A 22,435-nucleotide genomic window follows, 5' to 3' on the forward strand; every position below is an offset into this window, starting at 1 on the left:
TTATAAAGATATGTCTTTATAAGGATATAAGGATAATTAATACATTAGACATAGAACATAAGAAAAAGAGAAGAGTAACATAGAACTCCAAGATTTTTCTTTTTACCTGAGCATCTAGAAGTGTGTGTTTGTCATTTATTGAGATTAAGGGTTCTACAGAGGACAAGGATTCCTGGCAAGACGTCTTGGTCATAGTTGGACTCAGGAATGCTGCATGTTTAGTAGCTGTATTATTCCTTGCTGCAAACTCCCTGATATCAACTTCTGCCCCAATGTTAGCTATGCAGGCCTTAGGATGCATCTCTCCTGAGGTAGAGGTTTAACAGATCTTCCTAACAAAACTGGAAATGGAAGGAATCCTCCTGGACAACTCTTCTCCATTACTACTTACCACTCACCTATATGACAATTTTCTATTTTTCACGAGTAAGTGTTCTTCATTTTATACCAGTTGCAATAATGGAGGTACTAAGTTATTTAAAATTAATTAGTTCTTCTCAGTTTTTTTGTTAAGCATTTACTCATAGATATTTATGTTAAGGCCTCCATAATGGTGGGGGAAAATTACTCTTATACAATTTCCCAAGCACATTTTACTTATTAAGAGAAAAATTATTGTTTTATATGTTAAAAGAAGAAAACAACTGAGCATCCAGAATGTTTAATAGAAAGTATATTACTTTATTGCTTTCTTTTATCATTTGAAGTCTTTACATATTTAATACCACCAAGTATAATTTACATATTTAGACCAGAAAATTAAAAAAAAATCAAACTGTATTTACTCTAGTCATTTTATTTAATTCTGCTCTGGGTTTTTTATTTGTTTATTTATGAACTTAACTGTATGGATGAAAGGTGAGTAGAAAATCTAACTAAAATGAATAAGTCATTCGTTTAATAGTAGTGGAAGTCTGCTGAGACAGTGAAAATTAGAGTTGAGGATCCAGGCAATGAAAGATCTGAGAAAGGGGCGCTTGGGTGGCTCAGTGGGTTAAGCCTCTGCCTTGGACTCAGGTCATGATCTCAGGGTCCTGGGATCGAGTCCTGCATCGGGCTCTCTGCTCGGTGGGGAGCCTGCTTCCTCCTCTCTCTCTCTGCCTGCCTCTCTGCCTCCTTGTGATCTCTGTCTGTCAAATAAATAAATAAATAAAATCTTAAAATTTGAGAGAAAAAATTTGGATGTCAGAGTATAATATAATAGAAGGTCCACTTTCTTTTCTTTTTTTTTTTTTTTAAAGATTTTATTTATTTATTTATTTGACAGAGAGATCACAAGTAGGCAGAGAGGCAGGCAGAGAGAGGGGGAAGCAGGATCCCTGTGGAGCAGAAAGCCTGATGTGGGGCTCGATCCCAGGACCCTGGGATCATGACCTGAGCTGAAGGCAGAGGCTTTAACCCACTGAGCCACCCAGGTGCCCCATAATAGAAGGTCCACTTTCAAGTGCTCAAAGAAAATAGAAACCCATTAAAAATTGTGTACACAGTAAAATATCATTCCAAAATGACAGCAAATGAAAATGATTTCAGAACAACAAAAACTGAGGGACTTCCTTTCCAGCAAAACTCTACTAAAAAAAAAAAACTCTAAAGAGATATTTTCAGGAAGAAGGAAAATGATCTCAACAGGAAATACTAAATCTCTGTAAGAAAAGGATATATGTGGGTAAATATAAATGACAATGACTATGCAAAACAAGAAAATGATACATTATTGATTTGAAATATATAAAAATTATCATATAACAGTAATATAAAAGATAAGGGGATAAATGGAGTTAAAGTTTTCCAAAGTATTCTAATATTAACAGAATATTGGCAAAACAATTTGTATTTTACTGAATGGTCTATGCTTTCAGCCATAACAGGAAATTGGTTAGAAAAATTAATTCTAATAGACTATAATAGACAAAATAGATAAAAGGAACTGTGTCAGTCAGCTTCTAGTCAGGAAACAGAACCCACACCACTTATTTTAATACAGGTGATTTAATTAAAATTTTAATTAAAGAACAATTATATCTCAATGTGTATTAATCAGAATCCTCCCAAGAAACAGAACTAGTGTCCATATATGTATCTTCTACATATATATGTTCTTATATATCTTCATATATACACGTGTATACATATACAAAGCATAAGTATGTGTACATAATCCCATCATGTGTGTACATGTATGTGTGTGTGAGGGAGAGATTCACTGCAAGGAACCGGCTCTCATGACTATGGAATGCCGAGAAGTCCCCCAAGGTCTGCCTTCTGCGAGCCCAGCACCCAGGAGGGGTGCTGGTGCAGCCCCAGTGCCAGTGTAAAGGTCTGAAAACCAGAACTTTCTTTCAGTGCTTTAAGTTTCAGTAAAATACAGGAAAAGACCATTGTCTCAGACTGAAACAGTCAAGCAGAGAGCTTCTCCCCTTATCCTACCGTCAGTTTTACTCCGGATGGTACTGGATTACAGGAAGCCTGTCCATACTGGCGAGGGCAATCTTTTCTTAGTCTACAATTCAGATGTCAGTCTCATTCAGAAACACCCTCACAGACATACCCAGAATAAGATTTAATCAAATATTGTCTGGGTACCCATAGCCAAGTCAAGTTGGCAGATAAAATTAACCATCACAAAATGAATATTCTCATACCTCTATTATAACTTTCATGAGAGATCCGCTGATTGTAAATGCCAGGTAGACATTTACATAAATTGACCTGTAGATCTGCTTATCCAACTAGTTGTTTGGTAAGTAATTTCAAAAAATTAATGTCTAGTGTTTTCTTACAGATTTATGTTGAGAAGTTTTAACACAAGTGCTTCTAAACCTTGTGTTAGAAAACTTCCTTTCTAACATTTAGAAAGAAGGGTCAACCTTTAGAAAGACAGGTCTCCCTGACTTTGGGAGCCTGTAGAAATTTTGTCAATACATGTTAGCTTTGGGGAACTTTTAAGGAAAATAAAGAATTTAAATTTAATCAAAAGATTAATTTCAAAAAAATTACTCTTCAGTAAAACTGTTAAATATTTTTTCAAAGTTCTGAAACTCCTCAATCACAGTTGTATCTTTCTTAAAACACAGACAAATTGTGTTCATATTTTATAACATCATTATCATCTCCACTACAAAATAAGTGGCTTCAACAAAGCATAAACTTAAAAGGAATCTGCAAGACTTTGGGGGGGAGATACGCTAGTTAAGAATTAGAAGAAAGTGAATTGTAATGACCTTGGGCCTGTGACACCTTCAGTGACTCATTTTTTTCACCAACTAAATAGGAGTGATTTACAACAGTTTTTACCTGCAGATGAATATTAACATAAACCACATGCTATGTAAAGTGTCCATGAAACGTGTTTGAGTGGGATCGATGCATGTATTTTACTCAAAACTACTTTATTTATAACTGAAAATCAAAGTAATATTATCCTGTTGTCCTTGAACACCTATAATAAAACACATGTTTTCAGAGTTAAGCATTAAAACCTCATTAACTATCATTAAATGCTTCAGACATCACACCACTGAACAAGTGTCAAGTATAACGGATTATTTGCATTTCTTCCCCCAAAATTCCTTTGCCATTATTGTTAATAATCCACATTTTGTTTAATAAATGACTGTTATGGGACCCCTGGGTGGCTCAGTGGGTTAAGCCTCTGCCTCCGTTCGGCTCCGGTCCTGATCCCAGGGTCCTGGAATCGAGTCCTGCATGGGGCTCTCTGCTCAATGGGAAGCCTGCTTCCCCCTCTCTCTCTGCCTGCTTGTGATCTGTGTGTGTCAAATAAATAAATAAAATCTTAAAAAATAAAGAAAATAAATGACTGTTACTTTTGTAGGACAGTAAGCATTTCAGATACATTGTCGATCTTCTGTAAGGATGAAACAGGAAGACAAAATAATTTCTGTTATACTATCTGGGTGCACTGAGTAGCTGAGATGAGCAGGAACTAGCAGAGTCTTCTCCTAAAAAGATGACCGTTTTCTAATTTATTTCTTTACCTTAATCATGCAAGGCTGGTGTATTTCTTTTTCTATATAGTATAGTCTTGGGCTACATTGTATTTCCCATGACTTTAAGATTGAACGGAGAGCACACAAAAACAAGCTTACCTTTTGAAGACATCTGAAAAAAAAGGTAGAGATTTAATTTAGCATCTAAAAAAAAAAAACTTCTAGATAATGTCTGCTATGAAAACCTGTCTTGCTCTGTAACTAGAAATAACTTCCCAGTCAGCCTCTGGGTGTTTAATGTTCTGACTAAAATTGAATAATAACGAAGACTTCTAAAAGTGACATTCTATAGGGTAATAATGGTATGTATTTAAATGTCAAACTCTAAATTAACCATTTTATTGTTAAACAGAATAAATCTGGAATTCAGAAAAGGATTTAGCTACTCTGTCTGGTGCTGGGCTGAAATAGAACATGAATGAGGTGACCACACGTCCTACTTTTCTTGGGGCATTTTAAGTTTATTCTGATGCCCCGGTATAAATATTAATAGTATCCTCTCTTACAAATGTATCCCAACACTCATGATAAAATATATTCATGGACCATACTAAGGACACAAACCTACTTATCTTGTCTCTCCTTTCTGTATGTCTCATGGCATTTTCAGTCAGAGCCCCTGGGAAATGTTCTCTTCAGCTACATTAAAAGTATCTCATCGTAAAGATTTGAGACGTCATACATGTTTGATGTCACTCTTAGATGTTCCCAGAGAACAAGCAGCCCCTCTGATTTATTAACAAAAGATTGTAATAGCCTTTCACCCACCTTTCTTCCCCCAAAACCCTGAATCTCCTGATGGCATCGGGTATTATTAAACATTGTATCACAAGCATGTGGCCCAATGACTGCGAACGAGGTAGATTGTATTTGGGGTTAAACATATAATCGTCTTTTACTTCACTTTTATACAGGTTACCAAGCCATTATCTTGTTGGGTAGATATTGATTTGCATCAGGTAAATCTTTGTCTCATGCTCAAAAAAAGTCAATTGACTTTGAAGAATTTGTACTCTTTGTTTATTTAGTACTGTTAGATAAAGCTGTTGAGGTCTCTTTGAAGTATTGACTTTCAAAGCAAGTTTTTTAATATGCACAAATATTTAAGCAGTCATTCTCCATTTCTTCAAAATATTCACCTAGCTTTTTAAATAACCTTTACCTTAGAATGGGGGGAAAAACTGCTTTGAAATATTCACTTATGTCCAATTGTCAAAGGTGATTATGCAATGTACATATGAAATTAGATTTATCCTATTTGCATTTAAAAGAAAACTATACTTATTACTATTTGTCACACAATTATGGACTCTGTATATATCAGAAGAAAAGTGTGACACATGCAGAATTTCACCCAGAAACTAGTATTATTATATAAATAACTGAAAATGTATATGAAAAATATCTTCAAAACACATGACTTTACAGACTGAGAAAGACAAATACCATATGATTTTACTCATATGTGGAATAAAAAAAAGTGAATAAAAAAACAAAAAGCAAACTCAGGCTTGTAAATATAGACAACACACTGAAGGTTGCTAGAAGGGAGTTGAGAGGGAAAAATGGGCAAAATGAGTGAAGGGGACTGGCACATACAGGCTGCCGGTTATGGAATGATTAAGTCAAGGAATAAAGGGCACAACATAGGGAAGATAGCCAGTGGTGCTGTAATAGCACTGCGGGGTGACATATGGTAGCTACACTTCTGGTGACCACAATACAATGTATGGAGAATTTGAATCACTATGTCATATACCTGAAACTAATGTAGAATTGTGTGTCAACTATACTCCAAAAAAAGAATGTAAGAGACTTCAGTTTAATGCTATCGTAAGACAAAATTAGAAACAGAAAATAGCATCTTGTTGGCTAAAAAAAAAAAAAATTCACATGTATATGATTTAAGAATTAAGGTGAACTCATAGATCCATGCAACAGAATAGAGAGCCCAGAAATAGAACCTCAACTCTATGGTCAACCAATCTTCAACAAAGGGGGAAATAATGTCCAGTGGAAAAAAGACAGTCTCTTCAACAAATGGTGTTGGGAAAATTGGACAGACACATGCAGAAGAATGAAACTGGACCATTTCCTTACACCACACATGGAAATAGACTCAAAATGCATGAAGGACCTCAATGTGAGAAAGGAATCCATCAAAATCCTTGAGGAGAACACAAGCAGCAACCTCTTCGACCTCAGTCACAGCAACTTCTTCCTAGGAACATTGTGAAAGGCAAGGGAAGGAAGGGCAAAAATGATCTATTGGGACTTCATCAAGATCAAAAGCTTTTGCATAGCAAAGGAAACAGTCATCAAAACCAAAAGACAACTGACAGAATGGGAGAAGATATTTGCAAATGACATATCAGATAAAGGGCTAGTATCAAACATCTATAAAGAATTTATCAAACTCAACACCCAAAGAACAAATAATCCAATCAAGAAATGGGCAGAGGACATGAACAGACATTCCTGCAGAGAAGACATCTAGATGGCCAACAGACACATGAAAAAGTGCTCCATATCACTCGGCATCAGGGAAATACAAATCAAAACCACAATGAGACACCACCTCACACCACCTCACACCACCTCACACCAATTTGGATAAAATTACAAGTCCGGAAATGACAGATGTTGGTGAAGTTGCAGGGAAAGGGGAACCCTTCTACATGCTAGTGCAACCACTCTGGAAAACAGCATGGAGTTTCCTCAAAGAGTTGAAAACAGAGCTGCTCTTTGACCAGCAATCACACTACGGGGTATTTATCCTAAAGATACAAATGCAGTGATCTGAAGGGACATGTGCATCCAAATGGTTATAGCAACAATGTCCACAATAGCCAAACTATGGAAAGAACCTAGATGTCCATGAACAGATGAATGGATAAAGAAGATGTGGTATATATACACAATGGAATACTATGCAGCCATCAGAAGAAATGAAATCTTGCCATTTGTGATGACATGCATGGAACTAGAGGGTATTATGATTAGTGAAATAAGTCAATCAGAGAAAGACAATTATCATATGATCTCCCTGATATGAGGAAGTTGAGAGGCAATATAGGGGTGTTGGGGGGGTAGGAAAAGAATAAATGAAACAAGTTCGGATCGGGATGGAGACAAACCATAAGAGACTCTTAATCTCACAAAACAAATTGAGGATTTCTGGGGGGAGGGGGGAGGGAGAAGGGGGATGAGGTTATGGACACTGGGGAGGGTATGTGCTATGGTGAGTGCTGTGAAGTGTGTAGACCTGGTGATTCACAGACCTGTACCCCTGGGGCTAATAAGACATTATATGTTAGTAAAAAAATAAAAAAATTAAAAAAATAAATAAAATCTTCAAAAAATAAAAATAAAAATTATACATGTTTTAAAAAGAGAAGGGGAACTATTTTCATTTTTATCTTTGTTTTAATAGCTTGAAAACCCTTCAGAATATTTTGGGACATTTTGTGAACATCACAGGCTATTAATTTCCTCTAGGGCTATGAACCAATTTTGAAATAAAGCTTTAATGCTACATGATTCACTTTTCAAGCCCTCAAGTCAGTGAATCTTTTACATGATATTTCATCATTCAGTACACAAAAGTGCTTGAGCCGTGCTATGTTTTGGTTTGGTTTGGTCTGGTTGTTCGTGTTTTGTCTCATGATGATGCTTTCTCAGCTCTCTCAGCTTCGGTGAGGTTTCAGCTGCAGAACTGATTTCTGGAGCAGGTTGGAGAAAATCTTGACTATAAGTCTATCCTGAAATTTAAGAGCTTTGGGCTGAGGGTAACTTGCTGATTATTTATTTTACTTTTAAAAATTATTCCATTGTGTTTCTAATATTTAAATATAAAGAGACTCCCCATTAAAAAATAAAAATCTGGACTTGCATTTCAGCAACACCAGGTCAGTATCGAGATACCGGCTAGAGCTGAATTTCAGCTGCACATTAACTGACGAGTTTAGTTTAGTTTCCCCTCGGGGCCTACTTCAGCCCTGTGAGTTACATTATGGAATCTGTAGGCAGCTGAGGTTGCCAACCTTGGCCTCGGTTGAAAGTATTAGTTCTGTTTTACCAAAAGGAGTGTTCACCTTGGAGGAACAGGCAGACATAGACCAGGGCGCAGCTTTTCCCCAAGCCCAGGAAGACACGGTCTTGATTTCCGCAGGGCTTTGTGCCACTCACTGTCTCAGGTGGGGTTTCCAGAGTTAGCAAATAAAAGTACAGTACCTTTGGTCACACCTGAATTTCTGATAAATAGTAAATATATTTCAAGTATATACTATGCAGTGTTTTCAGTATAATTAAAAAAAATACACTCTTTATCTGAAATACAAATTGAATGTGGCATCCTGTATTTTTCTTGATAGGCCTAAGTAAGCCTTAGGAGATTGCCAAGTTCTCACAGGAAAATGTTTACGTCATGCACTTAGGGGGGTTGACTTCAGTTGCTGAAATTTTGCCCACGATGACAAAAGTTCTTATCCCAAAAAGGACTGAATCATGTGTCTTTAAAGGACCACATAAACTTGGCCAAGGAGGTTCCTATCATTGACCATGGCAGTTTGAATGAAGGAACACTCTACATTTTCCAGATGCTTCTCTAGAAAATGATCCTCTGGGCCCTGTCCAAGGTAACAGGATTGAATTTCCTGCCCAGAAGTGTGTGTCTTAATGGAATTAATTTTGATGGGGGAAAAAATAAACAGAGACATTTCTTGTATACTTGGTTGTGCATTTCAGGAGTTACTTCTGAAGCATGGAAATTGTCCCTTTTCTGAGAAACTATCACAGCATAACTACACTATCCATTTGCCCTACTCCAAACAGATATTATTTAATGAACTATTTCAGATTTGATTGTGATGCTACCTAAAGCGCATACTCAAACCAGGGACTACTTTACATCTCATCCTTCAGTGAGTCGTACAGGAGCGCTAATTCTGCCACTTTAAAAATCTTACTGACAGTAAATGCTTATTCAAAATCAAACTTACCAGGGTGCCTGGGTGGCTCAGTGGGTTAAAGCCTCTGCCTTCGGCTCAGGTCATGATCTCAGGATCCTGGGATCAAGCCCCACTATGGACTCTCTGCTCGGTAAGGAGCCTCCTTCCCCCTCTCTCTCTGCCTGCCTCTCTGCCTACTTCTGATCTCTGTCTGTCAAATAAATAAATAAAATCTTTAAAAAAAATTCAAACTTACCAGGTTGGACAAATAAAATATAAAGCAAATGAAATAATAGCATATATATAAAATAAAATATAACACAAATGAAAAGATATTTAAAAATAAACACTTGTGTTGAAGTAGAGCAAAGACATGCTATTAAGTCACTGCATCACAGCTTAAAGTAATACAAAAGTAGCGATCTTGACTCTTCCCATAGATGGGAAAAGAGCATCATGACACTGTCAGGTGAGATGATACAAACACACCGTGCTTCCTCCGTATTACAGACACACCTTCCTTATAGGTGGTGCATACCCACAAGAATTACACACATTCAAGGCTCATGTAAATATCCATATAATGGAATTTCATAAATAAGCAAAAAGTTGACATATTTCTGGGAAAGATACATTGATGGGTTTTGAAAAGGGGTAATGCATCTGAATTTAACTCCCTAGGACATAAATAGCTCACAAATTTCAGCCTTGCTTTGTAGAGTAAGTGTGTTCTTGGGGCAAATAATGTAAGTGGATTTTATGTATCTATAAATGGAGTGTTTTAAATTGAAATTTTAAAAATACATATGTACAAAAGGAACACAATATTTAAAGGGGTCTACAAAACTTTTGATCAATCTTTTAAAAATAATTAGCCCTAATTTGTGATATAATAGTCCCTCAATTATAAATTGTACTTTTTTTTCACATTTAGCATTTCTGTAATCAGAATAGTCTTACTATTTGGTGGATGTATTAAATTTAGTGCTTATTTTCACTCCAAGAAGCTATTAAATTGTTGATACGTATTTGGCAATAAATGATCATTGTATTTAGAGGGTAGGAAATTTATGTTTACCTAAATAATGTTGGCTTTAAAAAAAAACCCACAAAACTGTTAAGTCTTTAGTGAGGTTTATTGATCTTCAAGGTCTTGAAAACCTTAAAGCTTTTAAAAGTTTTCTATTACAAAACAGGCCTGATACAATACATTTCTATATGTGATCAGAGTTTACTGTTATTTCTTAATGAAATGGATCATTCATTAAGTGAGTCTCTGCCTCAGATTGATTTGACAGCCAAAATGCCAACATGGTGTCTGGCTCTCATGTAGAGAACACATGTGAAGCCTAAATTAGATCATCTTGAGGGAAATAGGAAAAAATAAAGTCTACATTCTGATTCCATTTTTGACATGTGCTCTTTTTTTTTCCTACTTAAGGTTGCCAAATTTGTATCCATTTTCCTACATAGACTAGCAAGAAATGACTATGAAAGTTAGCCCAATATGACCTATAAAATCCCTAAAATTAACTGGAGCTAACATATTTGAAGATTTGTTAATCTTACATAATGGGCTTCTATTATTCCATGACTAGCTGTAAGCTTGGGATTTAGGAACTCTTGAAATGATCCCTGATAAATATTACCAGCAGTGGTATTTCTCCTAGAAATAGTTCAGGAGTAGGTTGGGGTGTTAAACACTTCCATGTGTTGTAGGGAATATTGTAGTTGCCACAAATGATGTTAAAATTGTAAAGAAAAAGGGGTCCTTTTCTTTGATGCTCAGATGCCGTCTTAGTAACTCAGAAAAAGCAAATTAGTAGTCAACAGTAATGTTAAGCGCACTTAAAATTTTTGGATTTTTTTAAAGATTTTATTTATTTATTTGACAGATAGAGATCACAGGTAGGCAGAGAGGCAGGCAGAGAGAGAGAGGGAAGGAGGCTCCTTACCGAGCAGAGTCCATAGTGGGGCTCGATCCCAGGACCCCGGGACCATGACCTGAGCCGAAGGCAGAGGCTTAACCACTGAGCCACCCAGGTGCCCCTGGATTGATTTTAATCAAAATCAATTTTAATCAAATTTTTTATTAAAATTTAATCAAAATCCAGAAAAGGACAAGGAGGTGGCACTGGAGATAGTGTCATTAGTACATGCTAACAGAACTGTGGGTGGTGTTGTGGGTGAGGAGGAGGCGGGAGCCCTAAGCAGGCGCTGTCAGGGGTCGCCGGGCACGTGCTGTCCCCGGAAACAGAACAGGAATGGGAGCATGAGCTAGAGAATCCTCCTGCAGGTTGTGCAGACACAGTCCACTCGTGTCCCTGTTTAATGTGATCGGTAGCCCCTTCTCTGTGAATTGAAAATAAATCCCCTCTGCATACTGACGTTGAAAAGAAGAGGAAGAACCCCCTATCCTTCTAAAATGTAGTTAGTCCTTCAGTGTGTTTCTTTCAACATCTTGTCCCTGGAGACATGGAAATGAAGGGGAAGCTGTCATCCTCCATTGGTCCAATTGGTAACAATCTGAAAGTAAGTTCTTAGCTAATGGAATTGGCCCCCAGCACCAAGTAAGTTTACAACTGTGAAATTCCTGTACTAATTTCAAGTTCTTTTAAATTTTACAGCTCTGGAGAAGTTTTAGAAAGTTAAAAAAGAGTGAAGAATTTTGAAGGATCATTATTTTATATTGGGATATACTTAAAAATTCAAATATTAATACAGAAGAAGTACTGAAATAAAAATTGGGAGAGTAGTTTTGTAGAACCCAAATTTATACAATTCAGAGAGCTTGAGAAATGTGACTCTCAGTGGAAATTTCCAGAACACTGTTTCTGAGAACAGTATTCCTTCAAAATACTCCTCTTTGGGAAAAATCACATGGTTGAAACAGTGTGGCCACTACTATACACTTTATCCACCTGGCAGTAACTAATAACCCGTTCAGCATGACTTCTCCAAATACCTTTAATCTATATGTTGATGATTCTGTATATAATAATAATTCTGAACATTGGAAGACTTAATCAGCTCCTTCTTTTTGGAAAAATATCTTTTCTTGGTGTTGAGGATACAACTTTTCCTGGGTTTCCTTCTTCCTCTGCAGCAGACCCTTTTCAGCTCCATTAGCTGGACCATCCTCCCTTCTCTGAAGGATCGCTCCTCATCAGTACCTGCACTTAAGCCGCAGGGGTCTCAAAGAGTTCTACGCATTACATAGCATCTATTAAAAATATGAGACTGGTATTTATATACCCAGGGCAAAAACCTATGCTCAAGACTGGAATGTTTAGTAGACATCTCAGTCATATTATAACTAAACTGAAATATCATCACCTCCAAAATCTTTTTTTCCAAATTCCACAGTATTTTTTCTTTTTTTATTATGTTAATTAGTTAACATAGAATACATCATTAGTTTTTGATGCAGGGTTCAGTGGTTCATTAGTTGTGTATAACACTCAGTGGTCATCAGATCACAAGCCCTCCTTAATGCCCATCACCCAGTTACCCCATCCTTCCATCTTCCCTTCTGCAACCATCAATTTGCTTCCCAGAGTCCAGGGTCTCTCATGGTTTGTCTCCCTCTCTGATTTCTTCCCGTTTAATTTTCCCTCTGCCCCCCATGGTCCTCTGTACTACTCGCTATGTTTCACATAATAGTGAAGCCATATGATAATTGTCTTTCTCTGGTTGACTTATCTCACTTAATGTAACAGTTTTCATCCATGTCAGTGCAAATGGCAGGTGTTCATCCTTTCTGGTGGCTGAGTAATGTTCCATTGTATATATGGACCACATCTTCTTTATCCACTCATCTGTTCAAAGACATCTCAGCTCCTTCCACAATTTGGCTCCAATGGACATTGCTGCTATGAACATTAGGGTAAATGTGCCCCTTCTTTTCACTACATCTATATCTGTGGGGTAAATACCTGGTAGTGCAATTGCTTGGTCATAGGTTGTAGCTCTATTTGTAACATCTTGAGGAACCTCCATACTGTTTTCCAGGGTGGCTGTACTAGCTTGCATTCCCACCAACAGTATAAGAAGGTTCCTCTTTCTCCACATCCTTGCCAACATTTGTTGTTCCCCGTCTTGTTAATTTTGGGCATTCTAACTGGTGTAAGGTGTTATCTCAATGTGGTTTTGATTTGCACTTCCGTGATGACGAGTGACCTAGAGCGTTTTCCTATGTGTCTGTTAGGCATTCGTATGTCTTCTTTGAAGAAGTGTCTGTTCATGGCTTCTGCCCTTTTCTTGACTGGATTTTTTGTTTTTTGAGTGTTGAGTTTGAGAAGCATTTTTTCTAAGACTTATTTTAGAGCAGGAGAGCAGGGGGAGGGGGAGGAGAGGAAGAGGGAAAGAGAATCTCAAGAAGGCGCCACACTCAGCAGGGCTTGATCTCGGGACCCAGAAGTCATGACCTGAGCTGAAACCAAGAGTCAGATGCTGAGCCGACTGCACCACCCAGGTGCCACCCACCGTACTCTGAATCACAGTTTCTTCCATATGAACATTTACATGTTCAGGTTAAAACAGAACATCCGAGTTCAGAAAAGTAATTTCAGCTCCATAGGAAAAACACACCCTCCTGTATCTGTGGACTTCCAGCGACGTTCTCTCTGCTATTATGTCATCCAGTCACTACCTGCCTGAACTATTGCAGCTCAGGCCCAGCTTAGTCGTTTTGCTTTCACTTTTACCCAGTGAGATCTATATAGGGAGACAACACGCATCTTTTAATACATAAATTGTACGTTACTGTCCTCACTCAGCTATTTGAAGGCACTGCACGGTACTCAAAGTAGGCAGAGAATCAGAAGCCAGTTCTTGAAAGAAGGAAGCTACTCGATCAGTCACATGTATGTGGCTCTTTGCCTGAAGATACTTCTGGTAGTGGAAGGCAGTTAGAAATGAAAGCTTCAATGTTGAAAAGGAGATTTATATCTTTACTTACATTGAAAAAAAAAAGTTTTAAGTTTTAAGTACAGGAACTAAGTTGCACACTGAGTAGTTTGAAAAAGATGACCAAAGAAACCAAAATAAGTAAAAGGAAAAAAGTAATTTCACAAAGTAGTTAAATAGGAAATGGGTAAATAATACAAAAAATAATAAAATTAGTAGTTTACCCTTTAAAACTAACAAACCAGTAGCAAAACATATCAAGAAAGGTGAGGGGGAGCAATTATCCGTATCAGAAATGAAAGAGAAATAACACTATAGATCCAGAAGAGTAATAATAAAACATTTTAAACAACTCTGATAGCATATTCAATGACTTAATAAAATAGTCAATATTTTTTAAACATATAGATTATCAAATCTGATGAAAGTATAATTAAAAGTCTGAAAACTCTGTATCTATTAAAGAGACTAATATATTTTTTAAAAATGTTCCCATAGTAAATGCCAATTGCAAAATATTTTCCAGGTGAAATGTATCAAGCATTTATTTAAGAAAAAATTCCAGTCTTACATAATCTTACCTCATTTCTAAAAATAAAGGAGTAAGCATTTCCCTTATCACTTAACAAGGACAGTATATCTCAGATGCAAGCCAGAGAAAAACATTTCCAGAAAATAAATATTGTAGAAAAATATTCCTTATGATCATAGATGTAAAAATCTTTAACAAAACATTGGCAAATTGAATCCAATAATATGGTAAAAGGAAAAGTCATTATGACCATGTGTGTTTGTTCCAAGAATGCAAGATTGGCTTAAATTTGAAATATCAATCAATATAATAAATAGTATTAAATTAAAAAAGAAAAGCATATGGTCAATTCAGTAAGTGCAGAAAAAGCACTTGATAAAATATGATGTTTATTTAGGATAAAACATTTCAGAAAACTAGAAATAGAAGGATACTTCCCCAGCCTGATTGAAAGGTAATATGGTTGATAAGGGTGAATGACTGAACACTTCCCCCCTTGGAATGAGAACAGGACAGGGAAGTCCATTTTTACCACTTCTATTCAACATTTTTATGAAGTCTAAACAGTGTAAGAAGAAAATAAGATAAAATAATAAAGATTGTGAAGGAAAAGATAAACACGCTTTTATTTGTAGAAACTGTACTTATGCAGAAAATCCTGAGGAATCTATAAAACGGTATAATAACAATTAAGTGAATTTACCAAGGTTGCAAGATATAAGGTCAATATACAACACTCAACTGTGTTTCTTTATTCTATTAGCAATTATATGAAAAATAAAAACATTCATTTAAAATAGAATAGGAGTGCCTGGGTGGCTCAGTGGTTTAAGCCTCTTCCTTTGGCTCAGGTCATGATCTTGGGGTCCTGGGATTGAGCCCTGCATCGGGCTCTCTGTTCACTGGGGAGCCTGCTTCCCCCTCTCTCTGTCTGCCTCTCTGCCTACTTATGATCTGTCTCTCTCTCTCTGTGTGTCAAATAAATAAATAAAATAAGATAGAGAAAAAAAATTTTAAATATGATAGAAAATCATAAAATACTCAGAAAATTTTAAGCAAAGTTTCTGACTTTAAAACATAGCTAAATGAGATACAGGCCATATTCAAGAATTAGAGATTTGATATTGCCAAGATACTAATTTCCAAAAAGCACATATAAATATAATGAAATTTTAGTCATGATCCCAGTGGAATCTTTCTTTTTTTTGAAGGAGATTAGAAGGATGTTTCAAAAATATATAAGGAAATGAAAAAACAAAAACAAAAAGTTAAAATAACCAAAACAATGATGAAAAGAAGAAAAAAAATTGAAGACTTATATAACTAAATTTCAAGAATTACTGTAGGGGCGCCTGGGTGGCTCAGTGGCTTAAGCCTCTGCCTTGGGCTCAGGTCATGATCTCAGGGTCCTGGGATCGAGTCCCGCATCGGGCTCTCTGGTCAGCAGGGAGCCTGCTTCCCTCTCTCTCTCTCTGCCTGCCTCTCTGCCTACTTGTGATCTCTGTCTGTCAAATAAATAAATAAAATCTTTAAAAAAAAAGAATTACTGTAAAGCTTCAGTAATCAAGACAGTATGTTTTGGGCATAAAGATAGAAAAATAGGTCAATGAAACAGAAAATAGAAAAGGCCTAGAAGCAAAGACAAATCACTAGGAAAGAACATAGAGCAAAGAACTAGAGCAAAGGTGAGTGTAATCAGAAGTCTGTAGGCCAACTGAGGCCCACTGCTGATTGTTATATGCCCTATGAGCTAAGTAAGGCTTTTAATTTTTTTTAAGTTTTTATTTATTTATTTGACAGAAAGATCACAAGTAGGCAGAGAGGCAGAGAGAGAGAGAGGGAGGCAGGCTCCCTGCTGAGCCGAGAGCCGGATGCCGGGCTTGATCCCCGAGATCATGCCTGAGCTGAATGCAGAGGCTTAACCCACTGAGCCCCCCCAGGGACCCCTAGGCTTTTAATTTTAAAATGGTTGCTAGGACACCTCGGTGGCCTCGTCAGTTAAGCTTCCAACTCTTGATTTCAGCTCAGGTCATAATCTCAGGGTCGTGAGATGGAGCTCCATACTGGATGGGGAGCCTGCTTAAGATTCTTTCTTTGCCTCCCCCCTACCCAATAATAAATAAGTAAAAGAAAAGAAAGTGGTTGAAATATATGAAAAGGTGAATATTTTGTTACATAAGAAAAAAGAAATATAAGCTATTTTTTCAATATTTTTAACCCATGCAAAATAGTTCATCTACAACATAAATCTTTACAATTAATATCATGAAATTAATTGGAACTGTTGTTCCTGAAGAGAGATGTATTGGTTAAATATGAGAGGATAATTATTTCCAGCAATACAAACTGGCTTTTATTTTCATAAGGCAAGACATTTATTTTGAAATCTGGGAGCCTTTCAAAGAAAAACAGCACAGCAGAACTAATGATTTCTGGGAATACCACCTTATTTTAAAGATATTCGTATGAATCTCTGGACATTTCATGACTTTAGAGGGGGCCATGTCAGGGTAATGAGCTATGAAATGGCAAACATTAATCTCTCCCTAATCTTTCGGGTAGAAAATTATTTCCCTTGGGCATCTGATAAAGCTAGAACGTAACTGACTATCCCTGAAGTAGATAGTATTTTGGATTTTTTTTTTTTTTAGAAAAAGCGAATAACTTACTGTTTTCAATTTTAAAAATATGGCACACAGCCACAAGACCAGAGAGGAAAATCAAGGTCTTTTAAAGTACACAGTTTTCACATTTGCATTTCAAATGCACAAAAAGCCCACAAAACCTCACAAAGGAAAAACCAAATCAACATCACTATCTTAAGCACTGTGCCTGATAAATGATCACATTAGGCTTAAATATTTTAATTAAACATTTATTCCTACATATTTTTATTCATTTCCTATGCATGCATTGCTTAAATCTCTTTTCTTAAAAGTAAGAAATTGAAACTTTTTATTTACTGCCATTACTGAGCTTCTCAGATTCTAGAATTTGAATGGCCGTCTGTGGAGGTCAGTAGACACTGGGGAGATGCTTATTTTGAGAATTAAGTACTTGGTGCACATTGTAAAGAACAACGTGGTAATTCTCTGAGCGTATGTTAGACATCATGAGGGTCTGTCTTCTCAGGATTCCCACTTAGTTCTCAGTGGCTTCTCTCTCGGTCTATACTGCTTCTCCTCCTAAAGTGTGCTTCGCCCCTAACCCTGAACACTTTGTTTTAAAAAGAAGAAGAAGAAGAAATTTTTAAATTTAAATTTTTTTTTAATCTGTTGTCCTCCCACTCTCCCTCTCCCTCTTCCTCCTCTTCAGGTTCCAGCGTTGAGTTAATTCCGTCAGTGTTCTCATCCGTGCACTGAGGGCTCTGGGTTTAGACTGGGCTTTGCCGTCACAAGGCATCCCCGGGTGTTCTCCATCCCCCCAGGTACGCGGTAACGTATCTGATAACAGCAAGTAAGCAGGCGTCGTGTTTAAGATTGTGAAATCGGAGCCACACGGCCAAGTTTGAATCTTGGCTTCCACATACACTCGCTATGTCAAAACCTTTCGCAAACATTTGACCTTTCATGTTACTTAAATTCCATACCAGGTTCTCTTCTGCAACGTGGGTATGTTAATACCTCCTTCCTAGGTTGTTCTGAGGCTTAAGCTGTTTACATTTTAAGTACGTATATACAAACACAGATAAACGCTGGCATGTGTGGAATATGCCATGTATTTTATACTTGTGACATATACTTTACTCAAACCCTATGTTCTTTTATATGTTTCCCTGAAAATTATTTCCATGAACCAGTATTTTAGGCAGTTTCTTTCAATTTTCCCTTGATCTATATAACACCAATGCATTGACTGCTTCTGAGTCCCTAATAGTAATTCCGCTGTACAAGTCCCCTACATGTTACCTTTTCATTAAGATGGAGATAGACACAGCTCAGTTAAGCACTGACTCATCCATGTGTCCCTACAGACCGGGATGAGAATGTGGCACATCCCCACATGTGTTTCTGAGAAGCCATACAGCGCACGGCACGTTGTTTCGATAGTGTAATTAGATTAGATTCTGGAGTGGATGTAGTGATTTACTGTACTCCCAGAAGACGGAGAGGGTGTTGCCCTCACAGCTTTGCCAAAACTTTGTGATATTAGAGGTGAGGTGACTCAGGCGGTCATTTACAATGTGCTTCTCTACATGATTTCATGAAAGCAGTCAAGTTTATATTTCTTCGTTAGATGAACCACTTCCCCTAAAATTTCCCCAGTGGTTTATCCTTAACAGCTTTGTTACATACTAAATTGCCACAGTGTTATAATTAGATTTGGAAGAATGCACTGACTCTATAGATATTTGGGGAGAAATGTATAGCTTAAAAAGTTATGTTATTCAGAAATTTGTTGTTTTTTCCACTTATTCAGTTTTATTATATCATTCGGTATAAATATAAGATTTCTATATAAATATCTTTTGCATTCCTTGCTAAGTAAAATCAAGATTCTTTATGGATTTTGTTACCAGGAAGGTATATCTTATTTATTTTTTTAATGACATATTTGAAACTTGCAGACAAAGAATAATGTAATTTAGACTCAGATACCTAGAACTCAGCTTTGCTAATTTAAACATTTTATGTATTTACTTAATAATTATTTTAAGCAATAAAATACTAGTTGGAATGCTTCTGGGACTCCTCTTGGTTCCTCGCTAGTTTTCCTGTTTTTCCTAGAGTTAACGATCTGAATTAGGAGTTGCCATGGCTATGTATGATTTTTATACTTTTACTATACATGTTGGTTATTATTTTTAAAGTTTTTAAAACACAAAATAATCTACTGCATTAAAACTTTATTGTTAAACAAGACACAAAGAGGAAAGTGAAAGGGAAAAATAAACGAGAGTGTTCAGTCAGCATTATTTACGTCACCAGAGACGAGCAGCAGGTCAGGTTTGTGAGTGATCATTTTCTCCTAGATTGAGCATGTGTTTTGACTTCATGCACATATTAAAAACATGCCTCATAAACCACAAGCCCACCCAAATATAATGCCTGGTATTTCTAACATTGAAAGGTGATGCAGGCAGCACTTCCACGGTGTCATGAAGCTCTTCTTTTCTTGGGTCATAAAAACCAGGACACTTAGAAGGAGAGCAGATGTGTGGGGGGAAAGCATAGGAAAACGCCACCCAACCCAAGTTTGTACTGTGACCTGCACCCAATGTTTTGCAGATGAGTATTACGTAACACAAACTATTTTTTCTCACCACAAGTGAGTATTACTATTCTGAGGCAACAATTTAATGCACTGCACGGAGACTGAAAAAAATAAAAGCTGAAATATCTTGCTTCTTAATTTTCATTTTATTGCTGCTGAGCACTTTATGAAGGGAGATGTAGAATTTCTGATCTTTCATTTATTTTCTCAATATATGGCCTCTATTTCCTGCTCACATACACATTTCCCTGGTTTATTGGATGTTATATTTTTTTCCACACCCTCCAAGTCATCAGGTATGCTGTCCTGGAGTGGTCCAAATCATGTTTTCATTATTGCCTACTTAATTCTGAAACTAGGTCCCTCGCTGGAGAGCCAGAAATCAGGGAAAGTCTGGTTTTCTTGATGATGCTTTTCTCAGTATATCTCAGTATCCCCCCCCAACCAGATTTTGTCTTTCTGGTTTTTATTTTTCCTTCTTCTCCCACCAACCCCCACGTTTTATGAAATGGTTTATTTTCTTTCCTTTCTTCTCTGAGTTTCCAAAGAACAAAGGTCTACATGTTTCATTTCAGCCACTGTCATTTTCAAATTAGTATTTGCAATTCTTATGTCCTTATGGATGAGAAACATGACTTTTAACCATCTTGCTAAAAATATGTGTGTGTGTTTATTTGTGACAAGAAAAGAGAAGACTAACATGTGAAGAAGCCCTTGGAGAAGCTCCTTTGGCTCAGAAATCATTCCTGCTTGCAGCTGAGTATTTCTGTCGGAGACAGAGATGCGCCTGTCAGTACGTGAGCAGGGGAGGGTGACTGTGATCGGAGGTGACTATGTAATCGGCTCAAATGGACCTTCTGTCATTTGGTGTAGTGAAGGTCAGTCTCACTGGTATTAACAGTCTCTTCAATAAATGGTGCTGGGAAAACTGGGCAGCTATATGTAGAAGAATGAAACTCGACCATTCTCTTACACCGTACACAAAGATCAACTCAAAATGGATAAAAGACCTCAACGTGAGACAGGAATCCATCAGAATCCTAGAGGAGAACATAGGCAGTAATCTCTTTGATATCAGCCACAGCGACTTCTTTCAAGATATGTCTCCAAAGGCAAAGGAAACAAAAGCGAAAAAAAAACTTTTGAGATTTCATCAAAATCAAAAGCTTCTGCACAGCAAAGGAAACAGTCAAAAAAACAAAGAGGCAACCCACGGAATGGGAGAAGATATTTGCAAAGGACACTACAGACAAAAGGTTGATATCCAGGATCTATAAAGAACTCCTCAAACTCAACACACACAAAACAGATAATCATATCAAAAAATGGGCAGAAGATATGAACAGACAATTCTCCAATGAAGACATACAAGTGGCTATCAGACACATGAAAAAATGCTCATCATCACTAGCCATCAGGGAGATTCAAATTAAAACCACATTGAGATTCCACCTTACACCACTTAGAATGGCCAAAATTAGCAAGACAGGAAACAACATGTGTTGGAGAGGATGTGGAGAAAGGGGAACCCTCTTACACTGTTGGTGGGAATGCAAGTTGGTGCAGCCTCTTTGGAGAACAGTGTGGAGATTCCTCAAGAAATTAAAAATAGAGCTTCCCTATGGCCCTGCCATTACACTACTGGGTGTTTATCCCAAAGATACAGATGTCGTGAAAAGAAGGGCCATCTGTACCCCAATGTTTATAGCAGCAATGGCCACAGTTGCCAAACTGTGGAAAGAACCAAGATGCCCTTCAACGGATGAATGGATAAGGAAGATGTGGTCCATATACACTATGGAGTATGATGCCTCCATCAGAAAGGATGAATACCCAACTTTTGTAGCAACATGGATGGGACTGTAAGAGATTATGCTGAGTGAAATAAGTCAAGCAGAGAGAGTCAATTATCATACGGTTTCACTTATTTGTGGAGCATAACCAATAGCATGGAGGACAAGGGGAGTTAGAGAGGAGAAGGGAGTTGGGGGAAATTGGAAGGGGAGGTGAACCATGAGAGACTATGGACTCTGAAAAACAATCTGAGGGGTTTGAAGGGGGGGTAGGAGGTTGGGGTACCAGGTGGTGGGTATTATAGAGGGTACGGATTGCATGGAGCACTGGGTGTGGTGCAAAAACAATGAATACTGTTATGCTGAAAATAAATAAATAAATTATTATTATTATTATTATTTTAAAGGGCCCTGCTGAAGTCTAGCCCAGAGAAATGAGCGATTTCCCGTTTGTTTTTACCAAAGCCTTTGTGAGGAAGAAAAAGAAAAAGAAAAGGACATTTCCTAATATATTGAAACTTTAATCCTGGGTTATAAGGGATTTAGAGGTTCCGTGATCTTACTATATCTAAGAGCACACCTGTGGTCACTAATAGGTCACTGTAATTGAGAACTACTGTTATTGGCACTTTCATAGCAGAATGTGATATAATAGTTTTAGCTATTTTTTCTTATTAATTACTAAATTAATTTTTATCTTGGGGACAAATAATGTGGCTTTAAAGATTTCTGGTGTGGAAAATTTGATACTTCCCTTTATCCCTCAAATGAATCAATATTTAAAATATTGCATGGCTATTTGAATGACAGCAAGAACTCAATATTTTTGTTTCTGGGTAAGAATTTACATGTATAAACGGATGTGTGTGTATGTACATACACATTCGCACACATATAAAACACACACACAACATACTTCTCTATGTATGAAAGTACCTAGATAAATGGAAAAACTATTCACATCCCCCAACTCTTTGGGTCCTTTTTTTCCAATAATTTGATCTACCTACCTCTCCTCTGGTAACCATCAAT

Source organism: Neovison vison, chromosome 3 (genome assembly GCF_020171115.1).
Source record: "Neovison vison isolate M4711 chromosome 3, ASM_NN_V1, whole genome shotgun sequence".
Lineage (NCBI taxonomy): Eukaryota > Metazoa > Chordata > Mammalia > Carnivora > Mustelidae > Neogale > Neogale vison.